At 36.3% G+C, this 18,102-nt stretch overlaps 1 long non-coding RNA gene across 4 annotated transcripts in view; it reads right to left on the minus strand.

The window, feature by feature from the left end:
• Nucleotides 1–6,933: 6,933 nt before the first annotated feature.
• Nucleotides 6,934–18,102, minus strand: part of LOC137647142 (uncharacterized) — a 32,956-nt gene continuing 21,787 nt past the window's right edge. For all 4 annotated transcript variants that reach the window (XR_011045533.1, XR_011045535.1, XR_011045532.1 and 1 more), the window contains 2 exons: nucleotides 16,127–16,367; nucleotides 6,934–8,494 (listed from right to left, as the gene is read on the minus strand). This is a non-coding gene — a long non-coding RNA (uncharacterized lncRNA). The remainder of the gene's footprint in view (nucleotides 8,495–16,126; nucleotides 16,368–18,102) is intronic.

An 18,102-nucleotide genomic window follows, 5' to 3' on the forward strand; every position in this document is an offset into this window, starting at 1 on the left:
CTATTCAGGATTTGTTACAAGTCTAGTGTAAGAGGTTCGCATAGGATTCGGTCGATTACGGACTGTGGTTTTCTTTGGAAAGTTTTCTTAGCTCAAGAGATGGAAGCGTGTGACCCATGAAGTATTGTGTGTCTTTGTCTGCACAATTTGGTGGTTATGGTTTTCGTGTAATTTTTAATGGAATTTGAAAAGAAATATTTTAGCAATTATTGCCGATGTGAGAATTGCCTTGTTATGTCTTTTGATACCATTTTATTGAAGTGACTTTTACTTGCATTTGATCGAGGATGATATTTTAGAGAAAGATTTATGTATCTTATCTCATTTGGACATGTGGCATTTTAGCAACCAAAGAAATTTTGTAAATTAAGTATTAAATTTCAAAAATTTAATTTTTGTTGAGTTTTTCATAAGATTGTCCAACCACGGAGATTGAGACAGAATGTAAGCAGTAAAATTAGCAGTTTAAACTTAATTGTAAAGATTATATGTAAATAAATCTTAAAAAAAGAAGGAAAAAAAATGAATTGAGAAAATGAAAACATTCAAGGACCTAGTAACACATTTATTTTAAGAATTAAAAGTGCTTTAATCATTTGTTACTAGGTGGGACTTGGGGAGGGCCTTGGTTGGGTTTTCATTTTCTCTTTTTATCCAAAAAAAAAAATCTTGCAAAGTTTATGAGACGGTGATTTTCTGTTCCTTTGTAAAACGAGATTTAAAATATTTCCTTATCCATGCAGTCTTTAGAGTTATTTTCTCATACAAATATATATATATCAAATCATGTGCTAGTGTTTCACTCAACATTTCTAGATTTGCATTTGAACAATCTACAGAAATAATATTGCAGGTTACCTCTGATATTTATTCAATAAGAAACTTCTGTTACAAAAATAAGTGGATCACATCCTCACAATGAGTAAACAGGTTTATAGATTTTACAAAAGTTAAACTTATTTCACCCACATTATTTTTTTCTGAGGAACATGACCAAGTCCTTTTAGATGGACACTTACAGACAAAGACATTAAAGGGTCACTCTAAAGTATCATATTCCAATAAGCTAAATTGACTAACTTAGAGGCAATAAGGGTCATTACATTCCAGACCAAAGTTACAAAACTGAATATTTGTTTGAAACTGGTTGGAACAGAGACTTGGGGAAGAAAGAGAGAGTGAGCGAGCAAGACACTGAGGGAATGAATCTGAGAAACTCACAAAGTCACCAAGGAAGGGGAGAGGGAGAATGAGAGAGTAGGGGGGAATGGAAAAGAAGTGTCTGGGAAGCCATTCCTCCTCCCCACTAACTCTTATTCTTCTACTTTCCTTTTTCCTTCTCTTCAGGGGGATGGCCATACTGCATTCTGTCTCTAATGCAACTCAAGATGTGCCTTTAGGCATTTTGACTTGTGTATAAGTATTTGGGATTTGAATAAAAATTAATATTTCTTTTGCATTTTATTGTTCACTTTTCTATACATTGGTTTTAAATTCTTACATAAAATTATTTCATATTTTAAAGTTTTAATACTAGTTGCAAATCTGCCTCCAACCTATCCAACTTGCACACTATCTAGCTTATATTAAATTGCACGAGCATATAGTAACCATGCATTGATTTTTACTGGTATTTATATTGAACAAACAAGACCTTATACTGTAGGCAGTTAAATTATTTTGTAATATCTGCCAATACTCAATAGACCATACCATGATCAATTTGCAAAAACTCACCTTGAAAATTCTTTTTAGCCCCATGACCCCTGCAAATTGGTAAAATAATGTTTTGAAAATGGCTAACATTTTAAAACTTTTACTTTCAACTTCAAACTATATAATGTATTGCAGATGTGAAGGAACAATGCATGAATATATCTGGTCTGGACTATTCGTCTGAGAGACTAAGGAGCTTTTTTTTTTTTACAATTAACTTCAAAGTTATTGGGGGGATAAAATATGACTGGTATAACGATGTACAAGGAGAAAGATTAACCATAAGAGAAACCTCTCCAACATTTCTCATTTGGACCATATGGTATTCTTAAGCCCTGAAAGGACATTAATCATATAACTGCAACCAAGGGAATAACACTGCAGTTGCACTACAGAGTAAAATTCAAGAGGTTGGGCACCTCTCTGGAACAAGGGTGGCCAATACAGAAGTGTAGCAACTGGCTATACACAGCTGGAGAATAGCAACTGGCTATACACAGCTGGAGAAAAGTAGCAAATAGAGAAGTGTAGCAACTGAAACACAGCTGGAAGATAACTAGCAAAAAGAGAAGTGTAGCAACAGGCTTTACACAACGAAGTAAGAACATAAGTGTAGCAACAGGCTATACAAAGTTCAACCACCATTTTCAAGTTCTCTGGAATTAAAGATCTTTCCTTGAGACAAGTTTACAAATGAAGTGAGCCACACAGGAAAAACCAGGCCATTACTGGTGATAGTGTATATGATAAAACAAATTACAAGCCTAAGGAACCCAATAGGAAAGCAGGCTAACAGAGAAATATAGAATAAACTATGATATAGATATATATATTAATAAAACTTGAAACAGCACCCAACCATGGTAATTACAATGAATATGTTCGACAAGAACCAATACGGTCAGGACAAAATGCATTGCAATTGAAATAATGCAAAGGAATTAGTTGTGCAAATTGGGTCTAAAGGGTCAAGTAAAGAATATTTCTTAATTTTTCAAATGCAATGCAACGAACACACTAACGGCAGCAAGATAATAAGCCTTGTCCAATTGGATACAGCATAGATTTTTAAGATCGAAAACAGGAACTACTTCCCAACTTTGGAGCCAAAGTATTTTCACTACTTTTTCCCATCTTAACCTTGTGGAACAATGTTGGAACTCTACCTGTTATTTGAAATGAGCAAGAATTTCTATGGAAACAATAGGAAAGGAATTCCTAAGTGATAAAAGATAATTCTATTGCTAAGAATAGCGATACCATTAGCATTCAAGATCATCCATCCATATACCAAGGCACTTGCCCCAATTTTAGGGGTAGCCGCCATCGCGCAAATGAAACAGAAAAGAGGACCTCTCCTCTCTACGTTCCTCCCAGCATTTGAGATATATAGGCATAATTTAAATAATTGAAGCTTAAAACCTTGAACCTCCATGACCAGGTAAGTTTCCAAGATACCAACGTTCATGATATGGCAATCTAAAATAAAAAAAGGAATCCCAAAATTCTGATTCGGGGCAAGGAGATACGAATCTGACCGCTACCCCTCAAGCAACAATTCTCACACTGAAAGACCATTATGATGCCATAATCTTGAGTTGCAATTGGAGAAGCAATGCATTCTAATTCTCAACTGACCTAAGAAACAATAAGGGGACCTACTCTTGAATGCAATATTACCATTAATGAAGAAACCGTCTAACAAAGACAGGGCCTTGAAGGATCAAGCTAGTTCAGATGTACGCAAACCACCAGATAACTCCCAAGTTTGGAGAATGATCCAGGACTGTTCTCCTTAAGCAACATGCATTAGTCATCTTAAAGGATGGATGGCATCTTCATTTTATCAGTAGATATAAAATGGTCAAGAAAAACAGGACCAGAGAAACCATTGTTAAATCTAGGGGAAGATTACACAATTTTCTTGGACATAGAATGGTGTGTAAATAGCACAAATTTTTCCTGATGATGAAATGGGCAATACAATAATTGACTGTCAATTTGAATAAGTGAACAATATCAAGGACATGAATGCAAGTAACATTCTAGTCATTCAAATCCGTCATAGTTTGGCCACAGAAAACTAGTTACGATTGTAATACAACCAAGAGGAAAAGTAAGTAATAGTTTGGTTGATTAATTTCTGTCACCTTGAAAAATCCATATTCTGGGTGTACATGAAATCCAAACAATTATTTCACACATATATGGTGTATCAGGACTAATTGCCCCCCAAAAATGCAAATGATAAAAATTTTGATTCATCTTAGAAACCTTCCTTCTGCCATTTTTACTAATCATGAAACTATTTTATGAGACATCAAAAAAATCTTTCTTACACAGAAGCAGATAAAAATTTTGATTTATCGTAAAATCCTTCCTTCTACCATTTAATTTGACTAATCATGAAATCATTATACAGGAAAAACAAAAAGTATGTGCATAACTAAATTTCAGAAAAGCCTATATATGCCTTAAACTAATTTACCTTAGACCTATTTCCCTGCAAGAAAAACAAATGCTTATTACTATAAAACTATCAATAAACTAATTTTTTTAATAAGGAATCTACTAACCGTTCATTAAACTTTGACCGCCCTCATTACAAGTAATACTGTAATTGTGACCAATGTTCTGTCGAGCTAAAAATAAATAAAGTCAACAATGTTAAAAAGTTCAACAACATCCAATTCGTTAAGAAATAGAATCAGGACATTATATTCCAGAAATATCTAATAATTTTATATTAAACCTGTAGATCTTCAAGAAGGTCCAAGAAATTGTGGGAACAGAGGACCTACAAAAAATTAAAGTGCAAATTACCAGAGAATGCGAACAGTGAACAGTTATAGTCTAACTCTGTACAAAGTTTCAGAAACACTTATAAGTATGGTAATGGTGAAAGTTCGTCTAATGATAAAATTTAAAGTGGTTCTAGAAGAATGTTCAAATTACCGATGAAAATGTAAAATTGGCATAAACTCACAAAAATAAATTATGGTAAAAATGCGATAAGCACAGTAGTTAAAAGTGTTCGTAACAGACAGCAGGAAGACCCATACAATCACAGTTAAGTAAACAAACTATAAAAATGTCAAAGACGATAATCCTTTAATTCTGTAGCATTCAAGTGAAAAAATATTAAGGAAACAAAGAGGAGTTCTGTGACTCAACTGAGAGGGAAGCAGTTATAAAAATACAAAATGACAAGTAATTTCCGCTTTAGTTCGACAGAACATCAGACAAACATTACCCTCAAGTTATTGGTACGACTTCCAGGGATTTCAACTTCATATTACACCTGTTTAAATTAATGCAATAAAGACGCATTCTAGGATCTAGTCTATTTCACAATACTGTATTATCATACTTTAACATACTTAAGCTTGGATTTTGACAAAATACAAAATCTTAAAACACACTATTTACTGCCCTAACAGCAATCCCATCAAAGCATGTTGCTTCCTCAGAGGCAAGCCTACTACAGTATAATATTCCCATACAGATGCAATCCCATTAACAGTACACTTTACCCAATATTCATGGATGTACCTAAAATGGTTCTTGCTTCAAACAAAGTCTAAAAAGATTCTTCCAAAGAACTAAAGATTAGTTTACACAATGTCTAAATAAACAATGTACTCTTATCTATCCTTAACCTGAAAATTAACACCTCTTCAGTTCAAAACAAACCTAAACCTCAACTCATTTTAGAATATGTTAAAACCAACAAAAGACACAATTCTCTGTCAAACATATAAGTTTCATGATTTTGTCATGGCAGTAAAAAATAACAAATTTTTTCACTGTAAAGGTTAATAAATATTAAAACAATCTTTTTATTTACATCATAACCTTGAAACCAATGCTCCTAATTTTCATTCCTTAACACCATTTGCAAAATATGATTCAGCTGAGCATAACTATGAAAAATAAAGTAAAAATACTTCAACAAGCACTAGGAATCTGAATGTGTTACAAACAAATTTCAATTGTTGCAATAGAAGACATTTCATTATTCTGAAGTCTTAAATATAAGAGTTTATCTGAAGTGAATGTTGGATTACAAGATAGATAAGTGATTTGTAGTTGATTACCAGCAAGCTAACAATAAAAAGGCCACAAAAATTGAGAATTCTGAAAAGGGCCTTATGCAACAAAAAATGACTGTACAAGTAAGGGTGATAAAGGAATAGTGTGAAGTGTTCAAACTGCAGGATAAGTTATGCAATTGAGTTCAAGTACTGCATGTAGGCCAAAGTAATTTATAATGGAGTTTGCAGTATGTGCTTGTGTTAGTTGTCATGAGTATGCTATCTTGTGCAATCTTCTTGTTGGATATTGGGTACGTAGTGAACAAAATCATGTAAATAAGTAAATAATTAAAATGGAATCTTGTGGCTTCTTTTGCAATTATATTTATGCTTAAAATTTTACAAGTTGAATAGTTTGCAATCAAACCTTACGCACATTTTGTATTGTATATTTTACTTTATCAGTATGAAGGTTTAGGTTACCGGATAAGTAATTTATAGATATCAACAGGGTTTAAGATGGGCAATGAGAAAATTGTAATGTATTGTCAAAAGGACAGTCCTTCTGGCGAGGTAGTAATAACCAGCAAAGGGGAGGCTTTCTATGGATGAATTTTGTTATCGAAATACAGTAAAAGAAGTCAAATGTTTGTATTATCATAAGGAAGAATAAAATATCAGTACCAATAAACTTCAAATTACTCTAATAAAGACAGACGTACTATTTTCTGACAAATATTTCATCAAAATTCTCTAGATCAGAAAACACCAAATTTTCCCAGTGTAAAGAAATTAATAAGTAAAACTAAGCAAAGCCCAAATGTTATCCAGAGGAACAACATAAGTGTGAGAGAGAGAGAGAGAGAGAGAGAGAGAGAGAGAGAGAGAGAGAGAGAGAGAGAGAGAGAGAGAGAGAGAGAGAAAGGCCGTAAACAAACTGAAGATCATCTGTTACTAAAACATTAGCAAATTGTAAAGGTAATCTATTAGCTTCCTTGCAATGTAAAATGGTCAAATGTTTCAAATGCCTTATTTAAGAAATGCTCATGAAAAAGAGAAAGATATTAATTCCTAAATCTGGCGTTGTCTTCTCTACAGCTTTGTCTTCTCTACAGCTTTGGAAAGAGCTATTGTCAGTATGTTGTGTTATTCTTATGTAATCAATCACAGAATATCTTGTAAGTTTCATGAAAGTTATAAAAAGCTTTGTGAATTGATTCAAGAAGCAAGATGTTATAAAACAGAACAAGTCAATGAAAAAGAAAATATCTAAGAGGGGAGAGAGAAGCAAATAATATGACATATGTGACAACATATTTAGGAGACATAGCGATCTCGTTTGAAGTTAGGATCAGACAAAATCTGTCAAAATTGTTCATGTACCTCATCCTTTGTGCTTTGTAAACTCCATATCAACATTTATGACCTATCTGCAGTACGTACATCATAAACCTCCCTATAATGTAATGACTGTAGTTGACCTTGCAAAAAAACTATGCAATCTAAGGATTCTATCTAGTAACCCTTTGATGGCTTATATACTGTACTTCAGATACTGTCTGATTCCTTTGACAGACTTGTTTCACAATCTAATTAATGTTGTATTCAGACCACACACAGAGAACTTGCCTAGCGATCCATGTGTTTTTGGGAAATGGTATGGTCAAGACGACTGTTTCACTAATATATGTAGTAACCAACAAGAGCATTTCAATGAAATATTTACAATGTTTATCTTGGTGTTTACCATTTTTAATTTACTGTGTCAAAGTACTAGAATGATTGGTTGTGTAATGATATTTTAAAATGGCAAACCAATAACTCATAGACCATGATTGACACTGTTTGATAAAGTACTGTAGAGTTTTGAGGAGTAATCAAAGGAAATAAATTTGCCTATTGAACTATTATATAAAATTACATATAAAATATATTCCTTATATTCCTAAGGAATATAAGAACTTTATCAATACTGTGTATTAGCACAGGGAACAATTACACCCTTTTGGAGTGGAGCTCCTCCAACCTCATTTTCAAAGGTTTAATCATGTTTGGACAGATGAGTTACTAAATGTAGATTTTACAGATTTATCTAATCTTTATCCAAATGACCATACTACCAACTCTAATCTCTATAATCTCTTATGCCTGAGGTAAAGGATCTGTTCTAAAATGTGGGAAGACTAACTTGAACAAGACAAAGGAAGTAAGGTTAGAAAGTTGTGGAAAGCCTTCCAACCATTAGGGGCATATGAACTGATACTACAACCAACGATTTTCTTAGCAACATAATTCAAAAACCTTTTCATGAGGTAAAACAGTTATGCAAAGCATGAGCTAAACTATTTGAAAATCTAAATTTCAAGACCAGTGCTTTATCAATGAGGTATAAGAAAGAGGTAAACTGTTTGAACATATAAATCTCAAGACCAGTTACTTACAACAGTGCTAAACAAAATACAGAAGAGTATCCGTGTTTACACAAAAATGGTCTTTTCAACAAACATATTATTCTGGAAATTTGAAAATGCCAAAGTCCTTTCTCCCATCCAATCTGTAATGGCCTTTTCTATTACTGACTCTTCCAGGAAGTGAAGATTTAGTCCAAAATGCAGACTGATACGGCTAACAAGTTGGCGAAGAAGTTCCAGCTCATATTTTCTTCCTATACAGAATTACAAACATTCTATGTGACTGGGGAATAATATGGATCCTTCAGTTCAATAACAGAGGAGCAAGTCTACCTGAAAGAGAAAAGAAAATAATATCAAAAAGTTAATGAACACATTAATGACCAGATTTATAATGTAAAAGTTCTCGTGATATTCAAGTGTTTTATACAATATGAACAGTGTCTTTGAAAGACTGAACAACTATACTTCTATGCATGTTATTAATACTTTTTTTGAATGAAAGGTGGGTATCAAAGGAATATCAAGTTCAAGAAAACAAACAGCGTGGGAAGAAAATGACAAATTATTATTATTATTATTACTAGCCAAGCTACAACCCTTGTTGGAAAAGCAAGATGCTATAAGCCCAAGGGCTCCAACAGGGAAAAAATAGCCCAGTGAGGAAAGGAAAAAAGGAAATAAATAAATGATGAGAACAAGTTAACAATAAATCATTTCTAAAAACAGTAAAAACGTCAAAACAGATATGTCCTATATAAGGGATTTTGACAAAGGAAAAATCTATTTCTGGGCGAGGAACCTGTGTCGCCCAGTGAAATGTCTAGCACCATTTCTAAGGCATAGTTATTGCTGAATATACCAGAGAAAAAAAAAAAAAAAAAAAAAAAAAAAAAAAAGAGATGCATGGAATGCCAGGAATAAACCTAGCTCGCTCATTCTTTTGAGAGTCTGTATAGAAAGCTGGGGCGTGCTTGAACCACAACCATAGATCCCTCACCAATTAGACCTCTCCTTCATCAACATCCCCCCTCTCTACCCCTACTTCTCCCCACCCCCTATCCTCATTCCTCCCAGCACCCGAAGCTTGGACCAACCAGGGCAAGGGAAGAAGGGAAAGGGTGGGTTCACTGGGTGACACAGGTTCCTCGCCCAGAAATAGATTTTTTCTTCGTCAAAATGCCTTTTCTGGGCTCGACCTGTGTCGCTTCGTGAAATCATAACAGAAAAATGGTACAAGCTTAGGAAGTTAAACACAAGGGACTGAAACTAAAAACATATAATGCAAAAAGTTTAATAATATAAAAATATTTACAAATATAAAACATAAGATATACAAAACAGACAGAAAAACTGGGTACTCTCTCAAAATGAAAATGCCATTACAACAAATAAAAATACAAATTCCAAGCAAACAATGTAAACTGAGGTAAGGATGCACATCAAAAATAAAACAAGAACGGTAGGGGGAGTAGGCAAGGCAGGCTAAATACGCTCCTTATAAGGAGACGATAAAAAAATATAAGGGGGAAAGAAAAAAGGACCTATTTACAATGGTTCGTCTCTATCCGGAGGAATTATACTCCCAGCCGCCACTGTCGCAAATTTAAGGGCCTCCAAGGATTTTAAAAAGTGATGCGTAAAGAATGTAGATTTCCATCCGGTGTACCTTTTCAAATCTTCAAAATTCATGTTATGGAAATAATTAACTGAGGTTGCCACAGCTCGGACATCATGGGCATGAGGAACCGAGAGAGGATTGGCTTGTTTAATAAAATAAAGCATTTGTTGCCGAATTCCCTTTAGGGAAAGTTCCGCCACGTTCCCGAATAAACAAAGGACCTGAAGATGTAGTAGTAGTTCTACGCAAATAACCTTTGAGAGTGTAGACAGGACACAGGGAAGGATCCTGAGGAAGTGGAACAATTTTCCAAGGGGTCCATCTAGACTGGGGATCTTAATTTTTAGCCAAGAACCGTCTATCCGGCGAGAGTAAGACCTCCCCAGACGGAAAAATTCAATGTGACCTGGATCTCTGGATAAGGCTGACAGCTCAGGTATTCTAGCACCAGAAGCCAAACTCAACAAAAATAGTTTTCCAAAGGATTGTTATGTAAGAGCATGAATCATTATCAGCATCAAAAGCCAGCTTAAGGACATCATTGAGGAACTAAGAAACTGCAGCAGGTAGAGTTGCTGGTTTCAATCTAGCACAAGCTTTGGGAATGGATGCAAAGTACGAATCCGAAAGGTCAATATTGAACCCGGATTGAAAAATTCTCTTCAAGGCGGACTTAATCGTGGTAATGGTCCATGCAGCTAAACCCCTTTCAAATAATGTTTGAAAAAAGGTAACTGCTAGATTGGGAGTCATCGTTCTAACATCCGAATCCCTCAGAAACTTGGCCAACTTCCTAACAGCAGAATCATACTGCCGAAGGGTAGAATCCCTCTTATCCGAGTCCAGGAACAAAGTGTTAATAGAATCGATAGCAGCATCCTTCTGAGCAGCAAATTTCATGAAGTCCATAAAGTTAGTGCACTCAGAATTCCTGAGGAAGCTGACACTCTGCGAGTTTGTACTGTTTGAGACAGCAACGGGTTGGGAAGCCGTCGAAACTGGAGACCCAGCTCCACTAGGAGAGGAAACCAATTGCTCTTCGGCCAGCTGGGGGCCATGAGGGCTACTTGACCGTGGAACAGATATGTCATATATAAACTATAAAAAGGCTCATGTTAGCCTGGTTAACATAAAAACATTTGCTCCAACTTTGAACTTTTGAAGTTCTACTGATTCAACTACCCGATTAGGAAGATCATTCCACAACTTGGTAACAGCTGGAATAAAACTTCTAGAATACTGTGTAGTATTGAGCCTCATGATGGAGAAGGCCTGGCTATTAGAATTAACTGCCTGCCTAGTATTACGAACAGGATAGAATTGTCCAGGGAGACCTGAATGTAAAGGATGGTCAGAGTTATGAAAAATCTTAAGCAACATGCATAATGAACTAAAAAAACGACGGTGCCAAAGATTAATATCTAGATCAGGAATAAGAAATTTAACCTTTCCAACAAATTAAGATGAGAATCAGCAGCTGAAGACCAGACAGGAGAACAATACTCAAAACAAGGTAGAATGAAAGAATTTAAACCCTTCTTCAGAATTAATAGATCACCGAAAATCTTAAAAGACTTTCTCAATAAGCCAATTTTCTGTGCAATTGAAGACACAGACCTAATGTGTTTCTCAAAAGTAAATTTGCTGTCGAGAATCACACCTAAAATTTTAAAAGAGTCATACAAATTTAAAGAAACATTATCAATACCGAGATCCGGATGTAGAGGAGCCACCGTGCTTGACCTACTTACAATCATACTTTGAGTTTTGTTAGGATTCAACTTCATACCCCATAATTTGCACCATTCACTAATTTTAGCTAAATCTCTATTAAGGGATTCACCAACCCCAGATCTACATTCAGGGGATGGAATTGATGCAAAGAGTAGCATCCTCTGCATATGCAACAAGCTTGTTTTCTAGGCCAAACCACATGTCATGTGTATAAAGTATGAAAAGTAATGGGCCAAGAACACTACCCTGTGGAACACCGGACATCACATTCCTATACTCACTATGGTGCCCATCAACAACAACTCGAGATCTATTACTTAAAAAATCAATAATAATGCTGAAAAACGACCCACCCACTCCCAACTGTTTGAGTTTGAAAACAAGGGCCTCATGATTAACAGTCAAAGGCAGCACTAAAATCAAGGCCAATCATATGAACTTCCTGACCACAATCAAGGGATTTCTGTACAGCATTGGAGATTGTAAGAAGGGTATCACATGCTCCAAGGCCTTTACGAAAATCAAATTGCAAACTAGGGAATAGATGATTACCTTCAGCAAACCTACTAAGACGTTTTGCCAGCAGACGTTCAAAAACTTAAGAGGATATTTGAGTTATGGAAATTGGGCGTTAATCAGTGGGACTTGGGCTACCACAAACACATTTACATAGATGAGTAACAACATTACCAATTCTCCAACTTCTCCAACAAGTGCTAAAAGCTCCTCCTCTTGCTAACTTGCGCAATATAACATAACTTTGGAGTTAAGAAATCTGCTGTCTTTATAAAAAATAAAGGAAAAATACCATTTGGGTCTACACCTCCATAAGCATTAAGGTCCATCAACAGAGCTTTAATTTCACGAGATCAAAAAGCTAAACTGGTTAGTTTAGCCTCAGGAAAACAGGAATGAGGAAGTTCAAGTTTTTCATTACTCTGTTTACTGTCAAACATCAGCCAAAAGGGTTTAAAGGATCAAGAGAGGATTGTACTGAAAACTGGATTTCTTAGATAATTTTGAGAAGTATTCCCTTCCAGGATATACACTTCTTTATTTTGAATGCTAATCTGACATCAAACAAAATACTTGAAAAATATAAGATGCTGAAAATTCCTCTAATAAATAAAAGTTTTGATAAAATACACAGGCTAGATTTAGGGAAATCCTTAATGGAACTTTTTCAGTAAGAAAAGAAAAAAATTGTCGATCACTGAATACTAGTATAACCATTTGTTAATCATAAGAATTTACATGCTAATATGTATTCATCTAAAAACAAAATTTAAGATCCATTGCAGAAGAGAAGAATGGTACTTAAGAATGCATATATAAAGGTAGTAAAAACTTACTACACATACAAATCACATAAAAAAAATACAATGATTGTAAATTAAGTAGAATTAGACAACACTACAAATAAAGGCATTAGTTGAAATCTACGAGTCAATAAAATCATTCCATACAGTCATTGATTTGCTACTTGCAAAATTTTATTGTTAGGAAAGGCCTAGTATTCTACGAGGCAATAATAACGGGTATTTATTCAATCACATAAGAGCAAGTAAAGAAAACAACCCATCATAGTTATTACAAAAGTGGTTGAAAATTATCTAGCATAATAGAATAATTCATGACTAGAGTTGATAGGGAAGCAATGTGGAATGTGATGAGGTTGCATGGGGTTGGTGGAAGGTTGTTGCAAGCAGTGAAAAGTTTCTACAAAGGTAGTAAAGCATGTGTTAGGATAGGAAATGAAGTGAGTGATTGGTTTCCGGTGAGAGTGGGGCTGAGACAGGGATGTGTGATGTCACCGTGGTTGTTTAACTTGTATGTTGATGGAGTGGTGAGAGAAGTGAATGCTCGAGTGCTTGGACGAGGATTAAAACTGGCAGACGAGAATGACCATTAATGGGAGGTAAATCAGTTGTTGTTTGCGGATGATACTGTACTGTTTACAGACACAGAAGAGAAGCTTGGCCGATTAGTGACAGAATTTGGAAGTGTGTGTGAGAAAAGGAAGTTGAGAGTTAATGTGGGTAAGAGTAAGGTTATGACATGTACGAGAAGGGAAGGTGGTGCAAGGTTGAATGTCATGTTGAATGGAGAGTTACTTGAGGAAGTGGATCAGTTTAAGTACTTGGGGTCTGTTGTTGCAGCAAATGGTGGAGTGGAAGCAGATGTACGTCAGAGAGTGAATGAAGGTTGCAAAGTGTTGGGGGAAGTTAAGGGAGTAGTAAAAAATAGAGGGTTGGGCATGAATGTAAAAAGAGTTCTATATGAGAAAGTGATTGTACCAACTGTGATGTATGGATCGGAGTTGTGGGGAATGAAAGTGACGTAGAGACAGAAATTGAATGTGTTTGAGATGAAGTGTCTAAGGAGTATGGCTGGTGTATCTCGAGTAGATAGGGTTAGGAACGAAGTGGTGAGAGTGAGAACGGGTGTAAGAAATGAGTTAGCAGCTAGAGTGGATATGAATGTGTTGAGGTGGTTTGGCCATGTTGAGAGAATGGAAAATGGCTGTCTGCTAAAGAAGGTGATGAATGCAAGAGTTGATGGGAGAAGTACAAGAGGAAGGCCAAGGTTTGGGTGGATGGATGGAGTGAAGAAAGCTCTGGGTGATAGGAGGATAGATGTGAGAGAGGCAAGAGAGAGTGCTAGAAATAGGAATGAATGGCGAGCGATTGTGACGCAGTTCCGGTGGGCCCTGCTGCTGCCTCCGATGCCTTAGATGACCGCGGAGGTAGCAGCAGTAGGGGATTCAGCATTATGAAGCTTCATCTGTGGTGGATAATGTGGGAGGGTGGGCTGTGGCACCCTAACAGTACCAGCTGAACTCGGTTGAGTGCCTTGTTAGGCTGGAGGAACGTAGAGAGTAGAGGTCCCCTTTTTTGTTTTGTTTCATTGTTGATGTCGGCTACCCCCCAAAATTGGGGGAAGTGCCTTGGTATATGTATGTATGTATGTATTATATAACGGAGCGTGTTGTGCTGTACTTGGGATTACAGTAGTACCATGCCCTACAATGTTAATTGGTTTCTATAATGTAAGGTGATGTAAAGGAATCCCTGAACATGAACAAGTATATCATTTTATAAAAAAAAACACAACTACAAAAATAAACCTCCAATGGAAGTACAGTCAGTACTTAATTATTTTATGATTTAGAGATTGATGTAATGCGAAATAAAACTAAGTTGGATATCAGAAATGAAGTACAGTATGTTAAATTGAAGTATAGACGGCCATTACAGTATGTAACTCTGTGCTATTATCTTTCCAGACAAGGTGCTCTCACACTTGTATAATTGTGAATGTACCTTCAGTGAATAGAGTACTATTGAGTTATATAAGACCATAAACTGTACAGCAAACTCAGTTATAAAACTGTGTGTGGTGCCCTCTTCTCTGATAGGGTGTCAAGAGCTCTGTGCTGGTAACAAGCATGTAAACAACTGTATCTTGCACTGCTCAGAGCGGGCTACGTTCTTGGTACGCACCACTTGTACCACTTCTGGAACATAGCTTCTTTGCATACTCAGGGAAAGATCACCAGAGACCATCGGCTACTCTAATCAGACGTCTCATTCTTTTGGGTGAAGTAGCAGCGCTTGGTTGAAAGTACATTACTTCATTAGGTATGATACAGTGTGCAATAGTGGCACGAAATGCTTCCTTCCCTTCCAAGGAAGCAAGTAGAGATCGTCCAGGAAGAGGAAAGAACACTTTCTGTACCACACAGTCTCTCCCGAGGGGAAAGAAACATTCCAAGTTACAAGTAGTGACTCCTAGTCCTCGGAAGTCTTCCTTTGTAGGATCTCATGAAGAATACACTGTGTGAGTGCTGATCTGGCACTCTCATAGGGTTCTTGCTCTAGGGTATCGGCACTATGGATCAAGTGAACCGAGTCTGTGCCTACTAGAAGAAAAAGGTACTCTCTCAGAAAGGGACTAGTGAATGCATGCAAAGTCCTCTTCATCGAGTTGTCATCATCTTTGTCTTCAGCGAAGGGAGTCGAGGAAACTCCTAAAGTGGCAAAGTCTCTCCTACAGGGAGAGAAATGGTAGGAGTCGTGCATGTGCACATCAATGTCTATAGATTGCCAACCTAATTAGGAATATGTTGTCTTCGCTGTCACTCGGGCACACAAGCAAGGGAATAAATAGAAATTAAGGATGAAGCCTAACATGAGCAAGAATGTGGATATCAGCAGTTTCCCCCAGACAACTGTCACAGATAGAGTTATCAGGAAACAAGGCAAATCCAATGACAATCCCCAAAACACAATTATCTAAAGGAAAACGAAACGATCAGTTGAGGGTGGCAGAAGTTTCTCTACTATAATGCAGCTGAAAACAAAATAAGGGCTCAGTGGCCTGACAGACAGGAGGGGCTTCACCACCACCCAGCAGTTTAACTACCTCCACCTCAATGAAGTTCAAACAGTCTTATCAGCTTAGCTAAAATCATACTTTTATTAATTACGCAGGTTTGTGTTTGTGTAGGAACAAACAACCTTCATGCTCAACATGAGAAGGCAACGTGTGCTCTAGAAAGTGCAAGGTTTTAATAAAGTAATACAGTAGTAAGACCTGGTGATACTCACACACTGACCATGGCCAGAGTAAGGATAAGAGACAGCAAGGCATTTGAGAAGCATCTCTAAGTGGTTAGACTTGATTAGTTTCAAGATGGGAAGAGGTCTAGACTCTTGAATGGGGAGTTGTCCTTGATGTGCCGTGCCATGGGTCAGACTGGGCTGCTATGTAACCCGAGGGTATCGGCAGCCGCCTCCTATGCCTGTCATGGCTGGATTCATCAGTGTAGTTTAACATTTCAGCATCTCACTGGTAAATAAAAACACCAATATTTAGTACAGTAGATACAACAGGATCTAGTTGGTAAGGGCACTATATTGTACGAAAAGGCAGGCACCTCAAAGCAGATAAATATCTTAGCAATTGAGCAGAAAAATATCTTAGTAATAGATACTAGTTGGTACTGTTTACATATCTACACCATTATATTATAGAAATTAATCTTAAAAAATCCATAATTGAAGATTTGTAATGACACCAGACTCTAGCTAGTGAGGACACAGAGACAGCAGGAGCAGATTTTATGAAGTGAACTATTTCAGAAATTATCAATAGTAAATAAACACATTTATCACATGAAAATTATATAAATGAATCATCAAAATACTCCATAATTACAACAGTATCAAAAGCAGTAGGCACAGTAGAAGATTAAGCAGGAGCCAAGGCAAAAATATAAAATATGTTGGTAAATGATAATAGTAAATACCGTTCCCATATTTGCATACTATATAAATTATGAAAAAAAATTTGGATGAAATTATCAGTAATAACAAGACCACCACTTCGACACGTTACACTAAGCCCACCTGCGTTCTGTAAGTATAGCACAGTAACAACTTGGCTATCGCAGGTGTTACGTTCAAGAGTGTTAGGTTCATATTTTATCCTCTTGATACACTTAAGCTTTTATGAATTGTCACAACATTCTTATAAACCCATAGGTAGTAGGTTGGCCAGGGCACCAGCCACCCAGAGATACTACCGCTAGGGAGTTATGGGGTCCTTTTACTGGCCAGACAGTATTACATTGGATCCTTCTATCTGGTTATGGTTCATCTTTTCCTTTGCCTATACACACACACACACCGAATAGTCTGGCCTATTCTTTACATATTCTCCTCTGTCCTCAAACACCTGACAACACTGAGATTATCAAACATTTCTTCACCCAAGAGGTTGACTACTGCACAGTAATTGTTCAGTGGCCACTTTCCTCTTGGTAAGGGTAGAAGGGACTCTTTAGCTCTAGTAAGCAGCTCTTCTAGGAAAAGACACTCCAAAATCAAACCATTGTTTTCTAGTCTTGGGTAGTGCCATAGCCTCTGTACCATGGTTTTTCACTGTCTTGGGTTAGAGTTCTCTTGCTTGAGGGTACTCTTGGGCACACTATTCTATTTTATTTCTCTTCCTCTTGTATTGTTAAAGTTTTTATAGTTTATATAGGAGATATCTATTTTAATATTTTATTTGTCCTTGCTTTCTTTTCTCACTGGGCTATTTTCCCTGTTAGAGCCCCTGGGCTTATGGCATTCTGCTTTTCCAACTAGGGTTGTAGCTCAGCAATTATTATTAATAATAATAATAATAATAATAATAATAATAATAATAATAATAATAATACCTTCTTAAACCATTTTTAAACTAAAACCCCCTTTTACTGAAGACACACCCTTGCATATATGTTTATGAAAAAATTTAAAACTCAATCACCACTGAAGATACGTAAAACCCATCCTTACAATGGCCTAACTGAAATTAGTTAACCTAATCTAACCACCCGTTTTGCTTTTACCAAGTGACACAAGGCTTAAAAGCTATTAACAATTTTAGCCAATTACTTAAAAAAACACAGAATAACACGGATAAAGATCCAGAGTGATGTTATATATGTATGCATTGAAGCAAACAGGACATCATGAGATACTGATCCGTATGTTCTGATTGGTCGCGTCTCCTCTACCAGTCAATAGTGCACGTTGTA

The sequence above is a fragment of the Palaemon carinicauda genome, chromosome 9 (genome assembly GCF_036898095.1).
Source record: "Palaemon carinicauda isolate YSFRI2023 chromosome 9, ASM3689809v2, whole genome shotgun sequence".
NCBI lineage: Eukaryota > Metazoa > Arthropoda > Malacostraca > Decapoda > Palaemonidae > Palaemon > Palaemon carinicauda.